The 25916-nt window shown below is 43.0% G+C and overlaps 1 protein-coding gene across 4 annotated transcripts in view; it reads right to left on the reverse strand.

Moving 5' to 3' along the window:
• The window catches only part of DENND2B (DENN domain containing 2B), a 160235-nt gene that overhangs the window by 114756 nt on the left and 19563 nt on the right, over positions 1-25916 (reverse strand). For 3 of the 4 annotated variants that reach the window (XM_082761703.1, XM_082761707.1, XM_082761704.1), the window contains exon 2: positions 7526-7617. The gene's annotated coding sequence lies outside the window, so the exon portion shown is untranslated. Of the gene's footprint in view, positions 1-6813; positions 6930-7525; positions 7618-25916 lie in introns of those variants that run through there. The other variant, XM_082761705.1, reaches the window with a different exon arrangement.

Consider the following 25916-nt stretch of genomic DNA (forward strand, 5'->3'; position numbering starts at 1 on the left):
TGACTTGATGCCAGGTTTCAGAAGCTACTAACCTCATGTGCATTGCTGCTGTAGGCAAGGGTCATTTACCTCACCAGCGGCACTGTTGCCAAAATGATATTATGCAACTAATAGAGCAGATGCACAAGGGAACTTCAGCTAATGCAGCCTTTTTTTGCACATGAAAATGTTAATCAGATGAAAAAAGAGGCATCTGTGTGTTGTTCAGGATTGAAGGATATCACACAGACTGGCCAGAGCTGCCGTTAGCCAACAGCTGAAATCTCCACACAAGCGGGCACTTTGCAATCAGCCTGCCACATCCAGAACACGAGCTGCGTGGATTTTCCGGAAAAATTACGGAAACCTTCAGCACAACTCCACTGGCTTCATCTTCCTCTACCTGAAGATATGGCCTTACTTTTAGAGCAGATCTCTACACCCATCTCACCGGAGTGATCAGTGGCACAGAAACTGTGCTGGGATCTGCCAACAAGGTGCTGCAGCTGCTGACCTCGGGCTGCCCCCGGTTCCTCCCTTCTTCCCAGATGGTCATAAATCCCCAGGAAGCGTGCTGTGCTTTTGTAGTACACAGCACCAATTTGTGTTTACATTTGTTTTCTACTGTCCATGCACGTCAGCCAACAGTAAATAAAACACAGCAGGGACCTTAGCTCTTGATGCGTCTCGGCAGAGCACTGGATAATGTCTCCATAGCAGAGGAAAGCAGATCTTAATGCAAATGCCAGATTTGACAGTATATTATTCTACCCACTGGGTCTGGCACAGAAGAGATGATAACCTGCTGAGGGGATATGTGCACAAGCAGCTGGTATAGCAGCTCCGTCACTGCACACACAGTGCCAAGCGTGCAGACTGGCAGCAAGCATTTCTAACTGCATTAAGGTTCAATCTCTGCTGACATCCAGCCCTTGCATGCAACAGATCTCTTTTACAGGGAGAATTCAGCTATAAAGGGAACCTGCTGGACAGAAAGGGAGAAAGCCCCACTCTCAGCGCTATCCTTCACCCATCTCCACAGTCCCAATGGACAAAGCAGCCAGGAGGGCAGAGGCAGCACATGGTGACAGAAAGGGTCTGTTAGGACCTCAGCTGCGTGTCCGTTCCAGGATCACCTCCTCCATATCCCAACAGCAGCCTCTGCCTAGCCCACAGAGCCCACTTCTCACCCCATGCCATTCTTGGCTCTCACCTTTTCTAACTTCTGTGCCACAGAGTCCCAAGCAGAGGTAGAGCAAACAGTCCCAGGAGAGCAGGTACATTACAGTATCATGGCAGAGGCTCCCTGCAGTTGAAGAGGGAACACCCATGCAGATCATCTTGTGCAGAACCACGATCAGGACTGGCTCTCCTTCCCTGCTGAAGACTCAGGCGAGGGAAAGAGCCTCCAGCAGGAGCTGTGCTTCAGCTGCCCATGCTGGGGAGCAGCGTCTTGCTTACAGGCAACTTGACAAGGGCAGTGCTTTCCACAGGAAAGGAGAGAAGTGGACAGACAGCTCTTTGTGCATGTCCAGAGGGTGATACCACTCAACTTGCAACCCTACTGCAATGTGCTGTTACTAATAAAAGAGCGCTGCAAAAATATCGTTTGCCCTTTGGTCTTCATATGTTCCCAAAAGTCAATCTGCTGCCCAAAGTGTGAGCTAGCAGGGTCAGTGCAATGGTGAAAAACAATGTGATGCTGAACAAAGCAGCTCTAATCCAGAGAGCTGATTCCACAGAGCATATCCAGTACCAAAAGTGTTTTTTCACTCTTCGTTCTGAAACCAACTTGACTTTTTTCTAAAGCCAGTACCAGAATGAGTCACCTGAAATTATTTTCAGGCAACTTTGTGAAGACTGTATTTTAATGTGTCCTCTTCCTAGTAGGAAGAACATCCCAGGACACCCCAGGGGAGCTTTCTCAAGAAACGCTGAGTGAAAAGTGCAAGAGGCTGAGCTGTGCAGCTTCTCACCTACCCCAGCACAAGTTTGAACATGTTGACAGCAGAGCAGTATGAAGATGCTTTAGTCCCCTGCAAATCTTTTGGATAAACAAGATTGTGTTCTACATCAGAGATTTTCTTTTTAACTTTAATCAATACTTTCTTGGCTTGCCACTCTTGACAATTCAGCCATAAAACAGCTCTCTGGAATACTCCATTCAAATTAATCAGCTGTCAGCTATTCTCCTTCTAAAACTAATAATAGCAGATCTGCATGGGCCGGGCCTGTGTGAGACTGAAACATGGGAACACGAATTGTGCAGCTGCAAATGCTTCCATGCTGTTGCAGCTCTCAACTTGCATTTTGCTTTCTACCAAGGAGGCACAAAAGCGTATTGTATGGAGCACATTTTGTACCATCAAAATTGTCGACCTGTCCCCAGCCTGTCCCTACTGTGGTAAACGCGTAGTGATGCCTTTCCTCTTTCAAGCATGCTTCAAGGCAGGGGAGGGATGTTCTGGCCATAAACTAGCAGGCTCAGCTGGACCAGGAGCACAGGATAATTTGATGGCTTGTATCCTTTGGATGCCAGCTGCATAAAGGGTGCCAAATTGCACTTTTGCCATTGGCAGAAGTTTTAGCCTCTGATTCATCTTCTTGTCATCAAACTACACTGGGAGGTGCAGGGGGAAACACAACAAAAACAAAACCAAAAAAAATCCTGTTCAAGCTGGGAACTCTGCCTCTGACTGGATGGGGAAATGGGACTCCTCTGAACACCCCTTGCATACGGCAGTTTGGCTCCAAGTAGGCTGAGAGAATTCATGCTATGGGGCTGGAACTCAGAATAAGATCTGGCACTGGAGGAAAGCCAGCTGTGCAATACTCTACTAGCTGCTTAGTAGCCTCTGTTGTTGTCACGTGAAACTGAGGAAAACCTGGGAGGTTCTGCTCCCAACGTGCTCAGGATAGGAGCACATTTGCAAAGCCTGCTGAAGGAACAGGAAAAGCACCTGCCTCTCCCAGGTCTGCCAGCAGCTAGTGCTATCAGGGGACTTTGCTCTACCAACAGAAGGTTCATTTTCAGCCTGAAAAATTAAAAAGAAAGAGAAAGGAAAAAAAAAAAAAAAAAAAAAAAAAAAAGAAGAAAAAAATGCTTCTTAGGCTTTTAAGAGAAAGAAGTTTAAATCCCAGACCGGAAGCCTTAATTATAATGGATTTGTGTGAAAGTTGCCAGATCTCTCCCTGCTCTGTGATCAGGGCTGTGCCAAGAGTCTGCTTTGTGTCACGCTAGCAACTGTGTTAAGTTCAGAAAAGCAACTAGGTCAAAGATGCAAAGGCAGAACAGAGATCACTGATTAGCACTAATGAGCCCCTGCACTGCAGAGCAGAATGACAGTGCAATCAATTCAAGGTTCTTCCTGCAATTAAAGGTAGCCACGCTCATATCCAGTGTGTGCTGCTCAGATCAAATCATTTTGCACTTCACGCATTACACCTTCAAAAGTCGCTCAGTCACCATGGCCAGAAGACAACACACAAGAAGAAAGAACAGTGCAACTGGTTGTTCACACTGGTGGAACTGAAATTAACTTACAGAAAATGAAGGAAAGATTTGAGCATCCTCCTGAGAAGCTCTTCCAAATATGCAGCCCTGTTGTTTTCAATCCACAAATTGTATCTATGGTAAGCATAAGGTTACATGAGGAAAACACTGATCTCATGTTCAAGAATTTAATGGTACACCTGACCACATCTGTGATGGGTTCTCTGACGATCACCCAGCCTTCAAACTGTAGAAACAGAGACAACTATATTGTTTTTATAGCGTCTTAGACTTTCAGAAGAGAAAATGAAGACTTTAGTTAGTTAGAGAATGGAGTAAGAACAGAAACACGCACTGAATGACAAAGTCAGTAAAGTATGACAAAGTCAGTCCTAGACTTCTAGATAACGTCATTCACAAATCAGACTGTTTCCAGCTAATAAAGACAACCATCCACACAGCAATTAACCTGGAACTCACTGCAACTGACAGCAGGGAAACATACACGTCAGCCTGTGGGGTAGATGGAGCATGAGCAGTTACACAAAAGATGATCTTATGGAAGATAAAACAAGCAATTAAAACTCAATATAAAAATTACTTGTTAGATAATCAAGGAGAGGCAAAAAAAAAAAAAAAAAAAAAAAGACATTTCTGCCACATCCTTTCACTTTCCCTGTAACTGCAATAAGGCAACACAGCTAATCCTATCAAAGAACACATCCAGCTCTCTGGAAAACTCTGAGACACTCACTATCCATGGACAGAATGTGGGCACAGAGCCCACAGAGAAAAGTGCATGGGACCAACAAGGTTCTCCTCAAGATGCACTGATGTAGGAGTACGTGCCCACAGGATCTGTGTTGCTCAGAGCCACTACTCCTACACAAACTGCTGTGACAACTCCACACAAGTTACTGGGTACAGCAGCAGCCTTCTTGAATTGTTTACTCCCTGAATGAATGGAAAAAAAATATAGTGTGCCAATGCCTGTGTGCAGCTGGCTACATTTAAGACCAGCCTTAGTAGGTCAGCTAGCAGGTATCTTGTTATGAGTGCAGTTATAAATATATTATGAGTGATTAACTTTTTTAATTTCCTACTGGTAAGATCTATGTTGTATATTACATATGCAAATTTCATTTGGAGCTATTCAGAATGCTAGGACACTTGAAAATTATATTTAAGTACTAGGGAAATGATGTCTTGTATCATTTGACAAAGTAGTAGGTAAATACTACAAGACAGCCACAATGTGAAATGCCACTTGGCCAGAAACACTGCAACAGAACTCACCCAACTCCCTGCTGCATTGCACCACAGAAAAGGTAGACTTCAAAAAGCAACTATTGCCTTCGGGATGCCCACTTTGCAACACCTGGCAGAGACCTCTCAGGTATCAAACTGACTGTCTGCAAAACGTAAGCACTTGCAAGCAGTGGTTCAGATTTTGAACATCATCATCATGATTTCTGTCTTGGAAATTTCAGGGATGAATAGCATTTTTTCTAAAAATGAGCCTTAAACTTAAGTAATCATCATGGAATTACTTCTTAAGGAGGAAGATTGTTTGATCTAATACATCAGCTCCCCAGATAATTAATTTCTGCTAAAGAATGGCACAAGGATTCTTAATTAAAGTCCTCCCAACAATCAAACAGAGGAAAAGTTACTAATTTTTGAACCAGACTGTTCATTAATATTCACTCACAGCAGGATTTTATTTACAGAGTCATGCTGGCCAAATCTGGTTGAAAAGGGGGACAAAGTGTTAGACTGTGCTGATTAGTGATGGTTTCACAGAAGACAGCTTGTCAGTTCTGTATGTGTGCTGCAGAAAGACTGCCTTCCCCGTGGCAGCCTCATGAGTACTCTACTGAGGGATCACAGTGATAACAGTGTTTTCCCATGAAAGTCTTCCTGGAATTCTTCCTTGAAGCACATCTGATTCTGCCCTTTAATCGAGGAACAATTTGCACTCACACACACACGTAGAAATAATAGTCTTGTGTGGGGTGTAGAGGTGGACAGGTGGATTTGATTTCCTTTCACTGCACTTTTCCCTACCTAGAATGATGGTAGCAGAAAGCAGAAATAAGCATTATCATCATCTCCAGTGTGTGCTAGCAGCCACACGGAAGCCAGTCAGCAGTGTCTGGTATTGTTTGTTGGAATACAAAAGACCCTCTGTTTGGAAGGTTCAAGAAAGGAAAGTGAGAGCCTGTGGCCTGGTCCTGCAGTCAAAAGACTAAAACAGAGGCTGAGAAGTTCTCAAGCAGGCCCTTTGAAGTTGATGGGAAAACTCCCATGGACTCCAGCACACTTTGGATCACATCTGAAATGCACAGAAGGGAGCAAAGCAACATAAAAGTAGAAACAAGCATCTGCTGCAGGAGAGTTTTAAACAATGCAGGAGTGACCTAAACTTCTCATCACGATTATCAGTACAGTGTATTTTTTATGATGTTCAACAAAGTAGAACTGTATCAATTTTCTAAGTCTCTTCATAAGACACAGTAATTGTACATTAGTTATTAAAATGCTATGAATGCCACCCTAATATTGACTGTGGACTACAGCATTTAACAAACAACTCTGATTAAAAGGGAGAAAAAAGCCTCTTTCAATTGCTGGATTTTAATTAAGGTTTTTTTGCTGTATTTCCCTCCCAATCCCTCCCAAAAAGGCTAGCTTAAAACTATGAAAAAAACACTCCAGGACTGAAAGCCGTATTAAGAACAATGCTGCCAGCATCATCTATTCATAAGCAGCAGATTGAGACAGAGCCCAACCCAGAAGAAACTCTTTAGCAGCACATCCTCCAAACAATTGCTAAAGGATCCCAAGCGTGTAGAGGTTCCAAATCCTCTGCTCAATTAAAATGCAATTAATTTTCTCATTAAAGATGCATATAGAAACATCCGGGGGAAAAAAAAAAAAAAGTTTCCTGAATTCCATAACACTTCCATGATTATTTTCTTGCATAGAGCGGTAATTTTTGCAGTGGTTTTGGTGTTTTCTAGGTCCTAATGACATTTTCAGGGAATTAAATTGTTAGAAACTTTTTTTTTTTTGAACACTTCTTGCAGCCTTTGCACAAGATTCAACAAAGAGCCAAAGCATCTTTTTTTTTTTTCCCAAAAAAAAAAAAATGCAGGATGTTTCCTCTTTCACTGGCTAATAGAATCCAACTGTTGCTGCATGACATCATTCCCCAGAGCTAGGGAATCCAAGCTAGCACAGACACTCGGGCTGGGAGTAAACACCACAGAGAGGATTTAAAAAAAAATAAAGCACTCTAAAATGGGAGGAAATAACATTTTAAAAGCAGTTTTTGTTACCTGAAATTTGGAGCATTTCCCTCTCCACTCCATTCTCAGATTTGTATTTCCCAGACAAAACTCTGTCTTATTATCTGAGGCTACCAGAAAACCAGTCGTTTAGCGTCTAATACCTGCTGTGCTTCCCACAACTCCTTCATATGACCTTTCGCAGCACTGATTCCAGCTAAAATGATTGCAGAGAACACAGACTGGCCGGACCAGTTGTCATGGAGATCTCTCTCTCTTTTTTCATACACACGCACGCGCGCGCACACACATTTAAACAATTCTGGGAGGCATCCACCAAACAGCATGCCTTTTCATCAGCTACGTTTTTGAAGCATTCCACCCCTCCTCCAAGCCCTCCCTTGAGTCAGCCCAGGAAGCTGAGCTTTGCTCATGAATCGATTGTTGAAATCAAAGATATTGCCTTTAAAAAGAAAACAACAATTCAGGATTTAAAAAAAAAAAAAAAAAGAAAAAAGAAAAAAAGAAAGAGAGAGAGAAACAAAATGTAACACAGAACTTATACTTTTTTCCCCCAGGAAGGAAAACAGATGTTTGCTTGTCATAGCTTTGAACTAGAAGTGAATCTATCGCATTCAAGCCTGCAGGCTATTTGTCTTTGCGCAACTTGTTATGAATTTGATATCTGAAAGCATGTAAGGCTTTGTTGAAACACAATCATGCGGGTTACATGAAATGCTGCTGGCATGGCCTGACTGCTTACCTTGTTCTTCTCCCAGTACCCAGCCAGTGACCTAATTAGCACAGGTATTATTCATCGTGGTCATTCAGGACTTCCTGTATCCTTTCATGTTTCTGTAATTAAGAAGAAAAATCTTCTGGTCAGGAGCATGCAATGCTTTTTGACAATGCAAACAAAAGTGATCCCCCAGCTAAACAAGAAAGAGCAGATATATTTGGAATTTTTCTCACACTGGCTATAAGTTTACATGCCTCTTACCCAAAACTCAGTATCTCCCAGTTAAAGGAGAAACCCATTTCAATATTGGAGAGTTCAAGAACAGATTAATTTACCATATTCACTGGCAGTATGGTTGCAAAACCAAAGCTAATTCCAAACAAAGACACACAACATTTTTTCTTGGACAAAAAAAATAAATTAAATTAATCCCCAGCAATGTCATATGGGAAAGCTTGGACTGAAAAGTTGCGAGAAAAAAATACTTTTTCTCTCTCTTTTTTTTTTTTTTCAAAGAGTATTAAGAAAATTCAGGAAAGTATTTGGACTCAGAAGAACAGCACTGTGCCCAAAATTTTTACACTTTGACAGACAACTTGGAGACTTACTCTTCAGAGGATTTAACCGGAGTCAGTCATTCAGAGTTTTAAAGCTGCAGAAAAGATACTAAAGGGACTGCGTGACTCTGCTTTCTGCAGTGAGTAGTATAAGCAAGAGTCCCTCTAGTGGACATAAAAATATAAAGCTGACTGTGCAGTGCGAAGTAGGAAATTTATTTTTTCTCTGTTAACCATGCTGCTATGACATTTCACCCCTGCATTATATATTTAAAATAAAACCAGCATTTGCAACCACTTATGTGTTATTTACAAGTGTTAAATAACACTTACGTGTTATTTACAACATACAAAAATGTGTATGAACATTACATAACCAACACAGGTAGGTTCACACACAAGGAGACATAAAAAAGTTCCATCATATTTCTATTCAGTTTGTGTTTGTAGCTTGATAACAAAGGTGGGATAAAAAAAAGACCACAGACAGTCTGAGATAGCTGAACTGTCTTATGTGACCACTTGTCTCTACACATCACATATTATAAGATATAAGCTACACTGGAGCATAGTGTCGACTATACTTCTGAAAACCCTACATTTCATGAATGACAGAGCTCCCAGTGGTTTAAGTACACTTAAACCACCTCTCTTCCTACCAAAAGCACTACACAAAGGCTACATGAAGCATATTTTACACTGTAATCAAGAACTGCATGAAGACTATTCACAGGTAGAGGAACATCAGGACAGTTACTTCAGCTGTGAAGAATCCAAAAGACATCACATTAAACAGTTTGTCTAGACATGTGTGGCAAATGCTAAGCTTGCAAATTCATGCTAAGTTCCCTTGACAGCACAGCAGCAAAGCCCAGCAGAACCATAGGAACCAAACATGAAAAATCATTACATGTTTTTGTCTTGAAAAGTTCCCTTTGGTGTGTGACTGGGTTAAACTCACTGCATGCTGCAAGTGGGCACAGTTTCAGCCGTGTAACTGGGGAAAGGGGAAGGCAGGTAACTCCTCCCAAGAAAGGAATGTTTTACCCGGCACCAATGCAAAGGGAGTGCTCAAATACATGAAAGGAATAAAAACAATATATATATTTTAAGAACAACACTATGAATTGATCAATGGGCAGGTGAAGTGATCAGGTCTTGTCCATCAATCTCATATTTCCTACAGACCCCATTACTGGTAATGTGGGAGCATATACCAACCATCTGCATCATGTCCTCCTACTCCAGAGTTTATCACAAGGCTCTGTAGCACTTTATTAGGAGACCACATCTGCATCCATGGCAAGTATCTCAGGGGAACATGTGCTTTAGCATTTATAAACAACTGAAAACGCTCATTGCATTCAGTGCATACACTCAGTTACAGTCAACAGCTCCAGACAAAACAAATGAAGTAGTTAAAATACATCATGCATGCACAACTATGCAAGTACAAAGTACAGTAGTAGAACTACGGCCCACAGTTTGGTCTCAGGCAGGTAACTATGACCAGAGACCCCAGACAAGCACCTTTCTGTTACAAGCCTCACAAATACACTCCTGATTAACTCCTGGCCAAGAAGCAAAATGTTCTGTTCAGGTTGGCCCATGTGAAACAAGAACCATGTCCATCTTTTCCCCCCCCCCCCCTCCCCGGGCTCTTCTGTGAACACATCTACGCTCCAGAGCAAAAGTTAGGGTAAGTACAGAATTTAGGATTACAGACAGAGGACAAGACAAACAGCTAATACTAGGTTAGTTGCAAAATAAAGAAAGAAATGTCATGGCTACACTGTGATCAGAAAGCATTAGAATATGCATCTTCATCCCCTGCAGTAGACAAACAACCCATTACTCACATATGGCTGATATTAAGTTTCTTATTTCCAATACACTTCCCTTTTCTCACTGGTTGGACATGCTCCTTCCTATGCTCTGTGGTCACAGGCACGAGATGCAGAAGCCACGTGACACGCACAGGAGCAGACATGCATCAAAAAGGATGAGAGCACAGTGAGAGCCCTCACCAGGGCACACCTGGTGTCTCTGCCCTTGGGATGGGGAACGGAAATATGAGCTGCTTACTCCACAAGCTGCATGGTCTCAGCTTCTTCACTGAATGCTTTTCAAATCACGCAGCCATCTTTAGCAACAAGAAAGGAAACAAACATCAGATTTGCTTCTAAATGACTCGTGACATTTTATTATTTTCACTTGGTAAGAACATAGCATCAACTTCGGGATTTAAAAAGATGAAAATAGATAAGCTACAGACTAAGCTGCCCACAACAACAGCACAAATCTGTGGTAGGTGTATATTTCTTTGCACCTTTTTAAAAATAAAAAAATAATAAAAATAATTTAAAAGTTCCACATAACAATACTTGCATACAATGATTTATGATTTTTCCACCCTCCTCAGATAGCTTCTTGCCTTTCACAGGGGGCTGCCTCTCCCCGTCTCCCACAGAAGGTGACCACTTTATTTGTCTTCCTGCTCATATTGTCTCTACACCACAATCCCACCTTCTTTCTAGAGACCTCAGTGAATATATATCAAATCAGACGGAGATAACCTTAAAACACAGCAGCAACAAGTTAAGCTCGAGTACCCTGTCCCAGTGTGGTTTTAACCTAATGCTACGAAAAGGCAAGTGCCCACAGCTCCTGCTGGCCTCACTGGGAGAGGCAGAGAACCAGGCAGCACTTCCTGATCACCAGGCAGTGACTTGCAAAGGGATGGAAATACGGGAAAAGGCCCCAGCCAGCTCATAACGTACAGCATGCACACGCTAGATAAACTGTGTTCTTTACTCTCTATTTAGAGGCACAGTGCTCAATACTTTGGCATAAGACACCCAGTGACTCCTACATGTATATGGGACAAGAGGATGACATCCAGTGCAGCAGCTGCCGTACTCTTTGGAGCAGGCCCACAAGGTGAGTTCTCCTACGAATTAAGTCTGCAGCATTGGCCTTTATCTTTCAACATTACACCCAACAGCATGGCAACAAGGCAAATGCCACAAGATGGCACATCCGACCTCCCATTGGGGGTCTCTGCTTTGTTGGCGTGAATAAAGCTTCCCCTGACTTCAGTGACACACTAACTTCAAACTTCACTAGATCATGCTTTGCTGGAATTGTGGTACCACAGTAAGCAGTATAAAAATATGTCACGGCCCAGCAAACAATAAAGGAGTTGACCCAACACATGCAGCCCCCTGGTTTCAGTGGCACTGCACAGGCACAGGCCTAAGATCAGTCAGCTATGAACTTGTCGTCTTCCCCAGTTTCAGTATCAGAATCATTACTCATAGCATTTCCACCACTCTCTCTTCAAGCAGAATTAAAAATTTCCATGACTTCTTTAACAGCCCAACAAGGATCATGTTTGAAGCACTGTACTGATTTCACTAACCCAGAAAAAAAGTACACAGGCATATATATATATATACACACATACACACACACACACACACACTGTATATAGGAAAGAACTAATCATAGCTGAGCACACTTTGGGATGTTGCCAGCCCCCTCATGGCTCTATATCCCAACTCAGTTTGGTCTCTTTTTGCATGTGAAAGCCTGCCATACTTGGGTCTGACTTGGACCTCTCAACTGGGTGCAAGGTAAAAATTTGCCAAAGCTGCTGAGAGATTCAGTGAAATTAAGAGGATATCTGTACCTGTGAGGTCATGACAAGAACCTGACACACTTTCAACTCCTGTGTGAACACTCATTCAGAAATAAAGTAGATTTACATTGTGACTATTATTGTTTTAGGCCTCGGTTCAGCAAAGCACTTAAACATTGACTTCAAAAGAACTTAAAAATATGCCAAACATGTGCTACAATATTTTACTGAAGTGGTTCTTTAGTAATATTGTATATTTTAGAAAAGACAGACGGAAATAGATTTTATTTGGCAATTAAAGCTTTAAAATGTTATTTGGTGATATAACCGGGACACACTCCCCATGCTATACATACTAATGAGGCTGAAAAACTGCTGAGCAATAAGCTGAATAATTACTTAATAAAACAACTTTAAATCTGAACAATGCAGAACCAACTCACATAAATGCCTGGCCTGAGAATTACCCATACCTACAACCTGATTCATGACAGGAGACACACGTTACAGCTCACCCTGCTAGGAAAGCAGCGCGAAGCCAAACCAGCCATACGAACTGGCGCCAGGCCCAGGCAGCCAATTCAGCCAGCCCTCCACATCCCAGTGCTGCAAGCTGCTTCAGGTGGCACCAGGCCAAGCCATAGGGGTAACCAAAAGCTGGGAAGCTCATGTTAAAGAAGTCCTTCTACTCCTTAGTTCTTCCTGTCTCCAACCCATCTGCATGCCCGCCAACACCCTTCCTGTGCGAGTCTGTGTTGCATCCCAGGCGTGCCCAAAAAGGTACAGCAGGAAGCAGTGGGACCACAACTGGTGGAGGGGAGAAGCTCCTGAAGGGACACTTTGTTCTGTCTGGACAAAACGAGACAACTTTGCTCTTTGTAGGTGTTAGCTCCTTCCTATGCCACTTTTTACTGCATACATTTCCCTACTAAGCATGGATTTGTGTCCCAAGAAGAGGGACAAATGAGACGAGCAGACTTCCTCTAGGAAGTGATACCAACAGAGATGTCAATGAGTTGCTTGAAATTCCGCAGGAATTCTGGTTTAACCCTACATGAATGCAAGATATCTCAGTTTGTCTTTGTTCACTGCTCTTTCTTTTAAGTAACAGCCAAAGGACAAGTTTCTGTTGTCCTTGATCACAACGCACATCCTGCAATGCAACATGCTACACATGGGACTGGAGGGCAAGTGAAAAAACAGATCCCCTCACACCTGGAATTGCAATGCAAGCAGTATTCATGAGTCCAACTCTGGGAGCACTGCATTTTGTGTACAGCTGAACAAGTGCTGCAAAACTCTGATTTAACATGAAGAGGCAGAATCCTTCTCAGAGCATATAAACGATGGGAAAAGACAGACCCTTTAAGCTAAATCTCCACCTTTCAAACTGGTGTCAGGTAGCCCTTTCTGTACAAAACAACTTTCACTCAGGTCATGGGACAGAGAACAAAGATGCTGTTGGGAACAATTTCTGTTGCACTTATAAGGAGAAGAGCATCTCTTAGCCAGGAAAGCAAGGAACACAAGGACACATCCATTCAATAATGCAGTGCTGGTTCTTAAGCAGAACATGCATGCTGGTTGGGGTGATTTTTGTATGCTTTCCCACCCTGTACAAAAGAGCTCTTAATTTAAACACAAAATGGGAAATCAGAGGGCCTAAGCCTGAGCTTCCAGTATGATACCACCTTGTTTACATGAGAAAAAACACAACCGATAGCTCTGTGCTCTCTTTGAGCTTCTAAATAAAGAAATAAATAGATAAAAAACGGCAACGTGTTTTGTGATTCCTTTTGATCGCCAGCTATAAAACTTCACAGGAAGTTTATGCAACCCCCTCTGACTGGACAGATCTTATCTTCCAAATCCTATTAGCCAAGAGACTCGAAAAAGAAAATGTCAGCCTGGCGTTCATTTGGACACAAAGGAATGACTTCTCTGTGGGATAACTTCTGCAATTGGCTTCCTTTATTTCAGTCATAACTGGAACCTTCAAGTTGGCCTGGAGATGTTGTGAAGTGCTGGTAACGTGCTGGGGGTGTCTGTGAGCCCTGCTTAGCATCTCTGGGGAGGAAGGGTACTGGGACACCAGTCCAGTGCTCCCCCAGATCACCTACACCCCACAGAAACCAAAGCCAGCAACAGCATCTGTTTTCTTAGGCATATAATGAGTTTGTCTTCCATGCTCATAACAGCAGGCAGATTTTTCAAGCCACAGACAATAAAGTTATTTTCTTCTCTATTTTGGATAGAGCATATAAACAAAATATTACTTAGAATATACACAGCTCCTTTCATTCTTTCATTCGTGGCCCTCTGTGTGCCTTACAGGTCTGGGTAAATGCCACTGCTGTCTGGCTGCCTGGAACAAAGGCGTTAAGCGGATTTGTGCACGAGGCTGCACATCGCTCCCCTCACAAACAGCGCACAGCTGGGCTCTGCCTGCGAGGCTCTGCTGCCTCCCGTGAGGTTGTGTTTAGGCCCCGCAAGGCAGTCAGGGCCAGCCCAGCTCCAAGGGACATTGGAACTTTTTTTGTTCCTAGAAAACTATTTGTTTGGGCATGGGAACTGCTGAAGTGAGGCTTGCCTTCTAGCTAGCTTCCAGTGCCGCAGAGGAAATGAAAATCAGTGACAGCGGAGTGGCTAGGACAAGCTTGTGCAAAACAAAAGTCATCCAAAACCAGACCGTGCAGACAGTTCAAAAATATTTGGTGAGCTTCAGAGAGATTTCTGAATACCTTAGTGCTTCTTGGGTTCAGCAGCGAAGCGTAGTATGGAGATGGCCAAATGCGCCTTAGCCACAGAATTCAGAACTGAAAGCAGCACAGCCCCAACTGCACAGGGCTTGAGCTATCACAGCTGCATTTTTTCAGGAAAGAAGCCGTGTCTCCACACAGTGCCCCCCTGCGCCATGGGGCTGTGCAGAGCTCTTGGAGTCAGCCCTAGGGCTCTGTGTGCCAAGCTCCATTGTGCAGCACAGACATCCCTGAGCAACACGCTGCAGACCACAGAGGAAGCATGTCCCAGCACTGGGAATTCAGCTCCAAGTGCCTGAGCTCCAGATGAATGCCTTAAAAGCAAGGTCATTCTTCCCCCTCTGGCTCTGTGCATTTTTCCAAAAAGAGGCGGGGAAAGCTGCTGAAGACAGCCCCACATCCATGAAAGGTCTCTCCTCAAACCCTGGTTCAGTCTGCTGTGGAATCACACACCTACCGGTCTCCTCTTCCTCACTAAGAGTAGAAGTCATTATTTAATGAAAAAAAAAATTATATGTATATATATATATATATATATGTATGTATATATATATATATATAAAGTAGTAATTTTACTTTATTCTCATCAAAACAGATGCTTCAGAGATAACGTTGCCTCTTGCCACTAAAAAGCATAATTTCTTCTTTTAATTATAGTATCTCCCATTTTAGAGACAAAAGAAAGGCAAGAATCAATGCTGTGTGTGGGTTGGTTTTTCTAACATCTAACTGAAAAGGGTGGAACTTGGGAAAGTACCAGTACTTTTCTTCCAAGTCTGGGAAAACTATACAGCTTATACAGGCCAGGACACCGTTATGGATATTTTTTGTTTAAAACACTGGATAAGGTCCATGTAGTCACGTGGTGTTCCCTGTTGCTATATACATTGCTTTAAGGGGACAGACAGCTCCCAGGAACTGCTGCTGCTTGCTGAGGACTGCTGAAACCCTACAACACCAGCTGGGCGGTGGCCATTCAGTGGGCAAAGACTGTGCATCAGAAAGCTTGCAAAAGATCTTGGTACCAGTGAAGAAGTGTTGGCAAAAACCCTGCTGTAAGTCTAGATTTCTGGCGCAGCCCTGGCCTGTAACGCCACGAGCACTGACCACCACACCAACATCCTTAGCTCAATGCAGGGCCAGACATCTAAAGGCACTGACTATGCCCGATTAACAGCTGAGATTGAGACAGGTAACTTACCCTCGCAGCTGGGTGTGTGCATGCTCATTGCAAACACAGGTTAGTGCCCATGATGCTGGAAGCAGCCTATGGAAAATCTGAACCATAAGATTCAAACCATTAAGAGAGTGCATTATAGCTTGCTTCGGGGAAAATTCCCCATTCAAGAACAGACATGCTGCTTACAACTTTAGTTTTCTAATTTCCTCATGTGTGAAAGTCTCATCAGTAAATATGAGAGCCATGTGCTTACTGGAAGTACAAAGCAATGCTCTCCATTTGCCAGAAAGATCTGAAAGGGCCTTTTTGCACATATATATGGGTGAAATCCATGCTGTGAAGGAAACAGAGAAGGGACCCAACAAGGAGTCAGAATAATCAAATGCTGTTCTTGATTTTGACCCCATCCAGTTAACTGACTTTGGACAATGTCCTTTACCTAGTAACGCAATACCTCTTTGGCTTTCTGAACCTCTGGCAACTCAGAAGCAAGCGTTACTGGAGCAACACAGTAAACTACAGTCTCACCACAAACTTCAAACAATATACATTGTTCTTCACATTTTACAATTCTGTACATAAATCAACCTCCAAGAAACTGTTTCCAGTTTCTTAACCTGTTCCACATCTATGCATTTTTGATACTCCCTTCAGCCTGGAAAAGGCCAAACACGTAGAAGTTTTCTTTGTCATCCCTACCACTGAAATAGAAACTTTCCTCACAATTTACATGGTCCCGGAACACAACAGAAGTGAATGTAGTCCTGAGGGAATGAAAGATTTAGACCATGTTTTCTCCTGCCTATGCATGAAATTAAATCACAAGTTTGCACCATTTTTCTTAGACAAAGATTTCACCTCTGATCACTCTCTAAAATATTAGTTAGTTACACTGCAAAATTAAAAATAATAATAATAATGTACTGTAGGCCATTTTAAATATCCCCTCCATCCAGTTGCATTCAGAATAAGCTGTACCGCATCTGTCTTACAAACACCTCCACAGTGGTTGAAATCATCCTACCTAGACTGGTGTTTTATCACCAATTTCATCTCTGATTTACTATGGTGTGACCTGGAGCAAATAGCAGCAATTCTAGTACCTCACCTCCTTTCGAGAGGCTCCCAAGTGTAGCTAACATGGCTTGCAAACAAACTCCAACCTAGACAATTCTGTGACTCTGTGAAAAAAAAAAAGGTCCTGAAGGCTCTATTCTGTCATTCTGTGAAATGTTCAAAGCAGGATCTTGCATTCCCAGTTCTTAGACATCCAATGACACTCCTGGAAAGCCAGCAAACCAACAAGGTGGAAACGAAGATGTTTCTAAAGCACAATGCCATTTTACATCCATTTAGAATGGTATTTAAAATACTTTAGGAAATTTAACTCTCTGCTGCAATTCAGCATGAGCCACAGGTACCTGAATCTGTTTTCTGTCTCAGTTTTCTCATCTCTGAAGACCTGGTCATTAATGAAGTTTATTAGAAATACTGTTAGTATAAATGTATTAAACTTCGTAAGGTGGCCTAAGATTGTTGGAAGGAAAGCACTGCTGTATTAAGAAAGAGGCTGACTACACCCCCTTTTAATTTAACCACTTTCCCACTACTAACCCCCTTTAGGAGGCTGTATTAATACAATCCTCAAATATTTTCACTATACAACTATAAAATCACAAGCTGGGCTAGGGAATGGAAAAGAAATGTCATGCACAGCCAGAGAATGAAAGTCAGCTGCCTGAACACTATCTCCCGGATAAAAGAGCAAGCCCATTAACACGTGAGGGTGATAACCCCCCCCCCCCCAACATGCAGCACAGCACCTCTGAAAGCAAAAACAACAACAGCAGGCATTTGAGATGGAGAATGGAGCAGACTGCTATGACTCATATGCTGTACGTCTAGTCAGTGAAAAATCTGGCAGAAGTGTTCTGTTTGACTATGTCTGTACATTCCCAAAAGATTTATAGCTGCTTATTAAATCATCTGTTCCTGTTAAAACCAAAGAAACTGTATATGTTTCACTGGATTTTACATCTGGTAGAAAGACCTATTAACCATTAATACAGAGTAGAGGCTTTTCTATTGGATGAGCCACTCGAAAGCTTTTAAGACCTTATTTGTGACAGGAAGTAAAATCTACCAAGGGATGGGCTGCAGGAGGGGGTCTGAAACCTGCTGCAACAGTGGATGGGTCTCCTTTACTGGCATCTCTGTTCTGCCTTGTTCTTCAAAATCAGGAGGGTCTTTGGAGTGAAAAGTAGTTTCTAATGAGGAAAGAAAAGAAAACAAGTAGTTTCCACAGAGAAAGCAGTCATGCCTTCAAGAAAATGCCTGGCTTGAGACAGGGTTTGTAGAGTAGTTTCACAGAGCACAGTGACACACACACACACTGTTACAGGGCATCTGTCAAACTGCAAGGAGAGGACAGTGGTAGCAACCAACTAACTCTTCTTCACACTAAGCTCAGGAGCTGGAGGGAAAACACCTCTAGCCCTGAAGTTTCACCTTAAAACCCAGTGAAAGGGGTCAATTTCAATCCACTCTGTTAAGCTGAAGCAAGCTGTTTGTTATCTCAAAGTGCTCTGCAGAACATCTCCACCCCTACCCTTCACACACATTCTCCATTGAAAAAAACCTGCACAGACAACACACTTTCCTTCTCCCCTCCCCAGTTCTTACTTTTTGTTCACTTTTCACCCTTGGGCACATCCACAGCTTTGCTGTCTGAGATAGCCATCTCTTAACAGTAGTGTATAAAGATATTATTAAATAGGAGCTATTTTCTGAGGTGTACATGGGCTGAACATTCAGAATGCCTAGAAGGTAGGAAAATTCTACACACTTTATATTAACCCCTTAAAAATAAACAAAAACCTAGGCACATTTGCTAAGCATCTGAGAATGCAGAAATACTGCTTCGGTGCTGAGACTGTAACAGGGATATGCTTTAAAAACGTCCTTCTGCCTCCAACAAATGGTGCATCTAGCTCAAACTCTGCCTTCAAATGCTAGTCAGAGCAAGTCCATGAACCCAGCGGCTTTCTGTCCATTTTCCTTTGTCCATTTGAGACTGCAGGCTGTGGGTAAACAGAGCTGAAAAGCAGCAAGATTTGCAAAATTTTGCTAACAGTGCATTTGTTACTCTCGCTGTACAAATGAAACGTTATTAAGTCTGTAAAGTGAAACATGACAGAAAGCCATGTCTCAACTCCCATACTTAGCATTAAAGTCAGCAACTTGGGAGTTTTGCAGCACAATAATAAACCCAAGACCCATACCAGCTCACGCATAGAGAATGCCCAAAACCCACAAGCAAGGGAGCTGCGCACCACCACCACTGCCCGCGGGTGCGGCTGTGGCAGATTTGCCAGCACACCCTGGATGGGGGGACACAAAACGACGGGTTTTCTGCACATTTCTCTTTCATGTTTTTGAACTGCTGCCTTGTAAAAGTCAGTTTGCTAAAAAACATGACAAGATAATGGTAGGTCCTGCTGGATCTGCACAGCCTATGCTATGCCAAACTGATTTCTGCAATAAATCATGTGCATTCTCAAAACACGAAGGCAGGGCTGTACAACTCTGGGAACAGCTCTATACCATACATTTATTTTTGTCCAAAATGACAAAAAGTCTGTCTGCCCTTGTTTTTTCTCTTTCTTATCTCTCTGTTGAACTGTCTACAATTTAGCACACTGAATCAATGAAGGAGGAGAAAACATGCATGGTAAATGTGAAATCCCAGGACTCTATGGAAGCCTGAGTCAGCAGAGCTACTCTTGCTAGTAGCAACAACCCACAGCTGCATGGATCCCCACCATCACTGGTTACTGTGACAGGCAGGAAGCTGACCCTCTGGGGTATCAATTGGTCATTGACAAATTAAGGCTGATTTAGTGTTTTTCCTTTTTAAAAAGAAAAAAAAAAGGGGGGGGGGAAACAGACACACAATAAAACAACATTGCACATGGGAGAAAAACAAGCAAACACTGAATTATGTCAATATCTATAATGGGTACAACAATACCACGGCTCAGCCCACTCAGGGTGAGACATGATGACTAAGGCAAACCACCCCAGCAGCACACTGCCCAGCAAGCCTTGGGCTAGTCAGACATTACAAGTCTCAGATGGTAGTGATGGAAAATCAAGGGTGTCATTTGACCCTGAATAATCTTCTCCATATCTTTTGAGTTGGTTCTCCTTCCTTAACGGGAAGGCAGTTAATTAGCATAACTTAACTTTCTTGCTCTGTTTCAACTTTGCCCTCTGCCACACACGCATTCACGCTGGAACGCACAATCAGTGAACTTCGAGCGTACGTGAGCCTGGGACAACTCATCCCCCACCAACACCACAGTATCTGTGGATGTGTCACCCCACTCCCACCCTCAGACACACGTCCCCAGTGATCCAGCCACGTAAAAAGTGTTTTCATAGCATTGCAAAAGAGAGCTTCGCACTGCTAGGGAGGAGGACTGATCGCTGTATTTCATAAGCACAGATAGTGCTGCCCCCTCTCACTGGGGAAAACAGCATACGAGAAGAGTCATGAGAACTACTGCAGCCTTCCAGACCAGCGTGAAACCTGAGTCAGCCCTTAAGCAAGCTGCTGAAATCAATGCTTAGCTTTCAAGCACACGGTCAAATATTTGGCTGAGCTGGGACCATCCTCAAGTGTGGGATGCAGAATCCCACTCGATGGCTGCTCCAATGAGAGGCTACAGAAGTGCTCCTGATATATAATAATGCAGTAATTTATGGGGGCGCATTCTCCCTTAACCAGAACCTCAGACTCATCTGTTCTCCACAAGCAGTTGTTTCATGAGGACTGCTGCTGTGCCCCACATCTGCAAACAGCTGCCAGCCACAATAGGAAATGGTTTACACTGATTGAGTATATTTCTGAAACCCCACCAATTCTGCTCCACAAGAAGAAAAAAATACACCAGTAATAAGAAAACCCAAGAGAATTTGATCATCTTCATTCTGTGCCTTCGCTGAGAAGCAAGGATCTTTGTTTTCTTTTTCAGACCATCCTGTTATTCATGCAGGGAATTACAGAGCTAACCAATTCTATAAATGGCTCTGCCCTGAACCTCATGGTTTAAGTTTAGGTTGAAAGATCATTCACATGTGAAGCATGACTCTTAGGTGGCAAAGGAAAGCCATTCTGATTCCCAACAATTTCATGTTTAGCTTGTTTTAACTGTACTGATCTGCTGCCTCACAAGTCCTTGCTCCTCAAAGTCATTGAGCGGTGGATGTCAGAAGAAAGAGATCCTGGAACCCTTAGTTAGAAAGGTCACCTACATTTATGTGCAAGCACAGAGCTGAGGGCCAGGCGCTCCCACCCCCTTGGCACCCAGCTCACACTGCTCGCCTGTGAGCACCCATCACATCCACACAATTGAAGCCCGTTGCCCCTGGTGAGTGTGTGGGCAGGATAAGCCTTCTAAACCCTAAATTTAAGCACTAATATGGTACTGCTGACCTACCCAAAGTTACACCAAACTCTCAATGCCACGGTACAGGATTATAATACTTACTAATGAGTCGGATTATCTCCTGTAGGGGACTAACTGTCTCCTGATGCCCACACAGCTGTGAGTACTACTTGCAGACTAAGACCACTGATGAAAAAACTGCCAGTAGAAGATTTTTTCAAACAAAACATATATAAAGGCAAAACAACATTAATCTTATAACCTGAAGGTAATGCAAGGTAAGTTGTGTTAGATGTCTGCAAAGGCACTGCAACTACCAAACAGAGGCAGCTTCATTAAGTAGGCAGTAGCAAGTTTTGAAGTTACTGTTCATGCCTACAATTAGCCAAGGCTTCAGATGCTGAAGTACCTGTTTGAACCTGCCAACTGGTTGCTGAAATGACTGATAAAAAACCTCTATCCACAGACACCTGAAGACAGAAGATTGCTCTTGTCATTAATGAGTCCACAAAAATGCCAACATCATACCAGGGGCTGGGCTCCAAGGCTGACCCGCAGAGCATTCAGCCATGGAAATATAAACACAGCACACTGGTGACCTGCCCTGTTCTAAAGCTGTGATGACACAGTCAAATAACAGGCTGTTGGAAAACCACCACCAGAGTGACCAATTACACCCTTCTCATTTGGTTATTACTGATGCAAAGACCTTCTTCTTGCATGCCTTATTGTCTGAATCCACATGCAACTTTCTATGAACTTTGTATCCTGGAAGGCTTATTTTTCTTGGGGGTGGTTTTGTTATTAGGTGTTTGTTTTGTCTCTCTCTTTTTATTTATTTATTTATTTTTTTTTTTTTTTAACAGTTCAGTGCTTTCAACTCCAGCTTGCATTCTACCAAATAAAACTGGGTATCCATTGAAAAGCACATGAAACCTCAAAACACTTTGCTCCAGTTAAAAACTTGGAAAGCAAATTGGTCTAGGCTCATGTGGGTAACTGGCATTAAAAAATAATAATAAAAATTAAAAAAAAAAAAAAAAGAGGACTCTATGCACAATCGCATCTGACTTCCCACAAAGTTTGACTTTAGAGCTACAGTTGCAGGCAGGGAGTGCCTGGGCAGCCAACAGCCCCGATCAAATGCCCCTGCTCACCTTCATACCTCAGAGCACTTACTGGAACAGGAGCAAAATGGAGAACGTGGTCAGAAAAGATACATTAGACTGAGGCAGGAAAACACTTCCAGCCTGTGAGCTAACGCCTCATTTTAAATGGAAGACAACATCAGTGAGAAATTCTCTCTGAAAAGTTATTCCTCTCCTTTTTTTTTTTTTTTCTTCCTCCCTTCTAGTAAAAGTATGCTTTAGACAAATTGTGTACAGTACGTGCATTCTTCCTGCATGGAAATCTTTGCCTGTTATTAAAATCAAATGCAAGACAAACAACAAAATATCCACTTTTGATGGGTCTGCTTGTCATGCCAAGGCCCCCAGCTTCCATTCTCAGGGATTTACTGAAATATTTGTTTAGTTACACAGAACTGGAATTCTGGACTACCAGCTTCTCCCCTGGCAGGATCTTTGGCCTTGCAAGGGATTGGTAGCAATATTAAATATATTTCCAGTGACATCAGTAGGAAAGTAAATATGCAGTAAATAGTAAGTTATTCAAAGCTATGAGTTTGGCTGTCCCTTGTAGCTACTCATCTGTGTTAAGGACAATGAAAGACATCACCTCATTCCCCCCAGGATACAAGGCACTGGATCCCTTCCATTCAGGAAATGTCACTTCTTCAACACTCTGCATAGATGCAGTTACTCTCCTGTAGTGCCCATCAACAGCTGGAAGGAAGGTTGAGGCACACTTATCTCCTACTTTCCTACAACACACTAGAAAGTAGACAATGAGAATAAAAAGGAGTTTGTACTACTAGGCTTAAGTATTTCCATGACTTGAGACAACTTCTTGAGAAACTTTTTTGAGAAAATTATCTAAACAAATAAAAAGAAATAGGTACAGGTAAATGTTGATCTCCTCCTACTAGCATTGTACATTGCAAGCCTTTGGGACTCACGTTTCCAAGTTTTTCCTCGTAGGTATAAAAGATAGAAAGGGTCAAGATTTTCTAATAATCATTGAACTCCAGGAACCTGGGCCTTAAAAGAGGAAATAAAAAAAAATCACATTGAAATTAAAAAAAAATTTTCCTTCTTTATTCTTGCCAACTCCACCAATTTTATTGTGATTTTTTTTTTTTACATCACCTGCCATCTCCCACACAACCACACTATGTAAGAGTGCACTGTGACAGAACAATCCTCGCTTGAGCTTTAAATGTTCTTAGCCACTGTAATTATACACAGAGCAATCATGAACTGCTTCACTTGCCAGCTAAATACAACAGCATGTGGACCACAACATGGCAGCCCTTAAAGGATGCATAAAGATGAAGAAGAGTGAAAAAAATAAATCAGCTAGGCTGGTATTTGAATACTGAAAGGCCAGACCAGCACACTCCAACACCAGTGTCCACATTGCTATATTTAATGACAAAAATGAGAGACTTTTGATAACCATGTGTAGTTTCAATGACAGCTTTCTCTTCCTGACTGAAAGCTGACAACTACTTCTTGCAGGCTGCTGCCAGCATCCTGGGGGCCTGATGAAGCCACAGTCTGCCAGGAGAAACAGGCATTCAGGATGCAACAAACCCCATGTTCTGCAGAGACCCCACATCCAAACTGCTGAGGGTCAGCTCTTCCCTGTCCCACACCTCCTGGGTTTGAGGAACCACAGGAATCCATACCCTAGAAATGGTATTACTGGAGATGAAAATCAAGAACTTAGAAGGTTCTTACATCTTAGAAGGTGCATGAGGTTTCACACCATCAAAACTTACTGGTATCTTCCTGTAGCAAATATCAACATATTCATCTACACATCAGTTTGTCCTTGATAGGTTACAGTTTTTGAGAACATCGACTTTCCAATCACTAGTTCTACTCATAGCCCACTCCACAGTCATTCCTGCACTTATTGTTTCCAAATAAATCATTATGTGCTGCTTATAGTTCAAGCTTCACTTCCCCTAAATATCCCTCTTGACTGCCAAAATGCATGCAACTGAAAGACCTTTCTTCCAGATTAAACTGCAAGCAAGCAAGCTGCTCTATGCTCCTGAACTAAACAACCTGATCAGGACTCTTAAAAATAGCCACACAGAGCCCCCAGAGGGGGCACCTTCAGCCCCAGGGAAGATCCGTGTACATCTCACGATCCCGAGGGACCAGGGCACGTCTGATGTTCCCTTCTCTGGAGAGGCCCCACACTACAGCTGGTGGCTGTGTGAAAGTGCGCTGCCGAGGCACAGATCAGCCTATGAATATTTCTTTTTGGATCTATAGCTCCCTTTGAATTCTCTCATAATTGCACCAGCCTTGCGCACACATGTTCATTGCCTGAGCCGTGGGTGGGAGATGCATCTGGCGCCTGCTCTATGCAAGCCACACAAGGCTGAATTCTCCAGACCACTGAAGACAAATGCAGGCCTTTCCACGGGCTTCTCCAAGAGCGGGACCAGACCCACGTTCCTCCATTTTAAAGAGCATCAGGACCATGCTGAATATTTCCAGTCAAACACAGTCAAGCAGGCTAACGCTGCAAGCCTAGGAGAGGAGCCTGCTCAGCAGGGTTTTTCCACAGGCTTGCTAGGCAGAGTTCACTCCCTGTACTCAGCACCCATTTTATTCTGATTGACTTGAGAACAATTTATACAGAAACTGGCCATGACCAATCCTAGGCCAGAAATTATAAGAATATTTCTAACTGGCAATACTAGCAAAATACTCGAATGGCTTTCCAACAAGCAGAACTACAGGGTCAAAACGGTACCTGCTGTGTCATTTGTAAGGGATACATCCACCTCCCAATAGCAAGGCATCGGCCCTAATGGCCCATGAGGACCCTCCTAGGGTTGCCGACACCTGGGGCACCCCAGCAGGGCTGTAGGGCAGGCAGATCACCTCCCCACAGCAGGAATCTGCTCCCACCACACCCCAAGCCCTTCCTGCCAGCACAGCTTAGGAACACCACACAGCTCGACACCCATCAAGAGGAAACTGGAGCAAAGAGACTCTGTTTTCCGAGGTGTTTGAGCTCATGTTGCTTGGAAATTGCGATCCCTACTAATTTGCTACATGCCAGTGAAGTCAGTGTTGGCACTGGTATTGGGCTGGAAAGGCTGCCCAAGGGGTGATGCTTGGGTCAGCAGAGCACGCTCCTCCCTCCCCAGTTCTCATCCACAGGCATGCCGCTGCACCTGGGCTTTCAGCAGCTCGATTTAATATTCAAAACAGAACCACATGCTGAACCAGATTTATTTTTATGCTCCTATCTCATGTAGGCAGAATGTCAACTAGCCCTAAAGAAACAGATTTGGGAAAAAAATCTTTTCTCCTACCCTTCCAAATCTTACATTCACTCAAACTCTTTGTTAACACGGCAAGAGTAATGGGATAGCAGGGACTGGTATTAGAGGTGGATTTTGGAGAAAGAAGAAGTATCAGAACATACTTTTCAGAGTCATTCAGCATGTTGCTTTTGACCCATGGAGGAGCTTAAGAAGTAGCAGCTATGCCGGCATTAGAGCAGCTTTGGGGAACTGGGTCACTGCTGTTCCTGATGATTAATTCCAGGCCAAGATACTGATCTGGTTCAGACAAAGTTCAAAACATCCCTGTTTACACAAACAGATGTAGCGAACAGGAAAGACACTCTTGCAAGCTAGCATCTTTCCTTTGAACAGCAATATTGCATCACAGAAAAAT

Source organism: Aythya marila, assembly GCF_965140915.1.
Source record: "Aythya marila genome assembly, chromosome: 5".
In the NCBI taxonomy this organism is placed as follows: Eukaryota; Metazoa; Chordata; class Aves; order Anseriformes; family Anatidae; genus Aythya; species Aythya marila.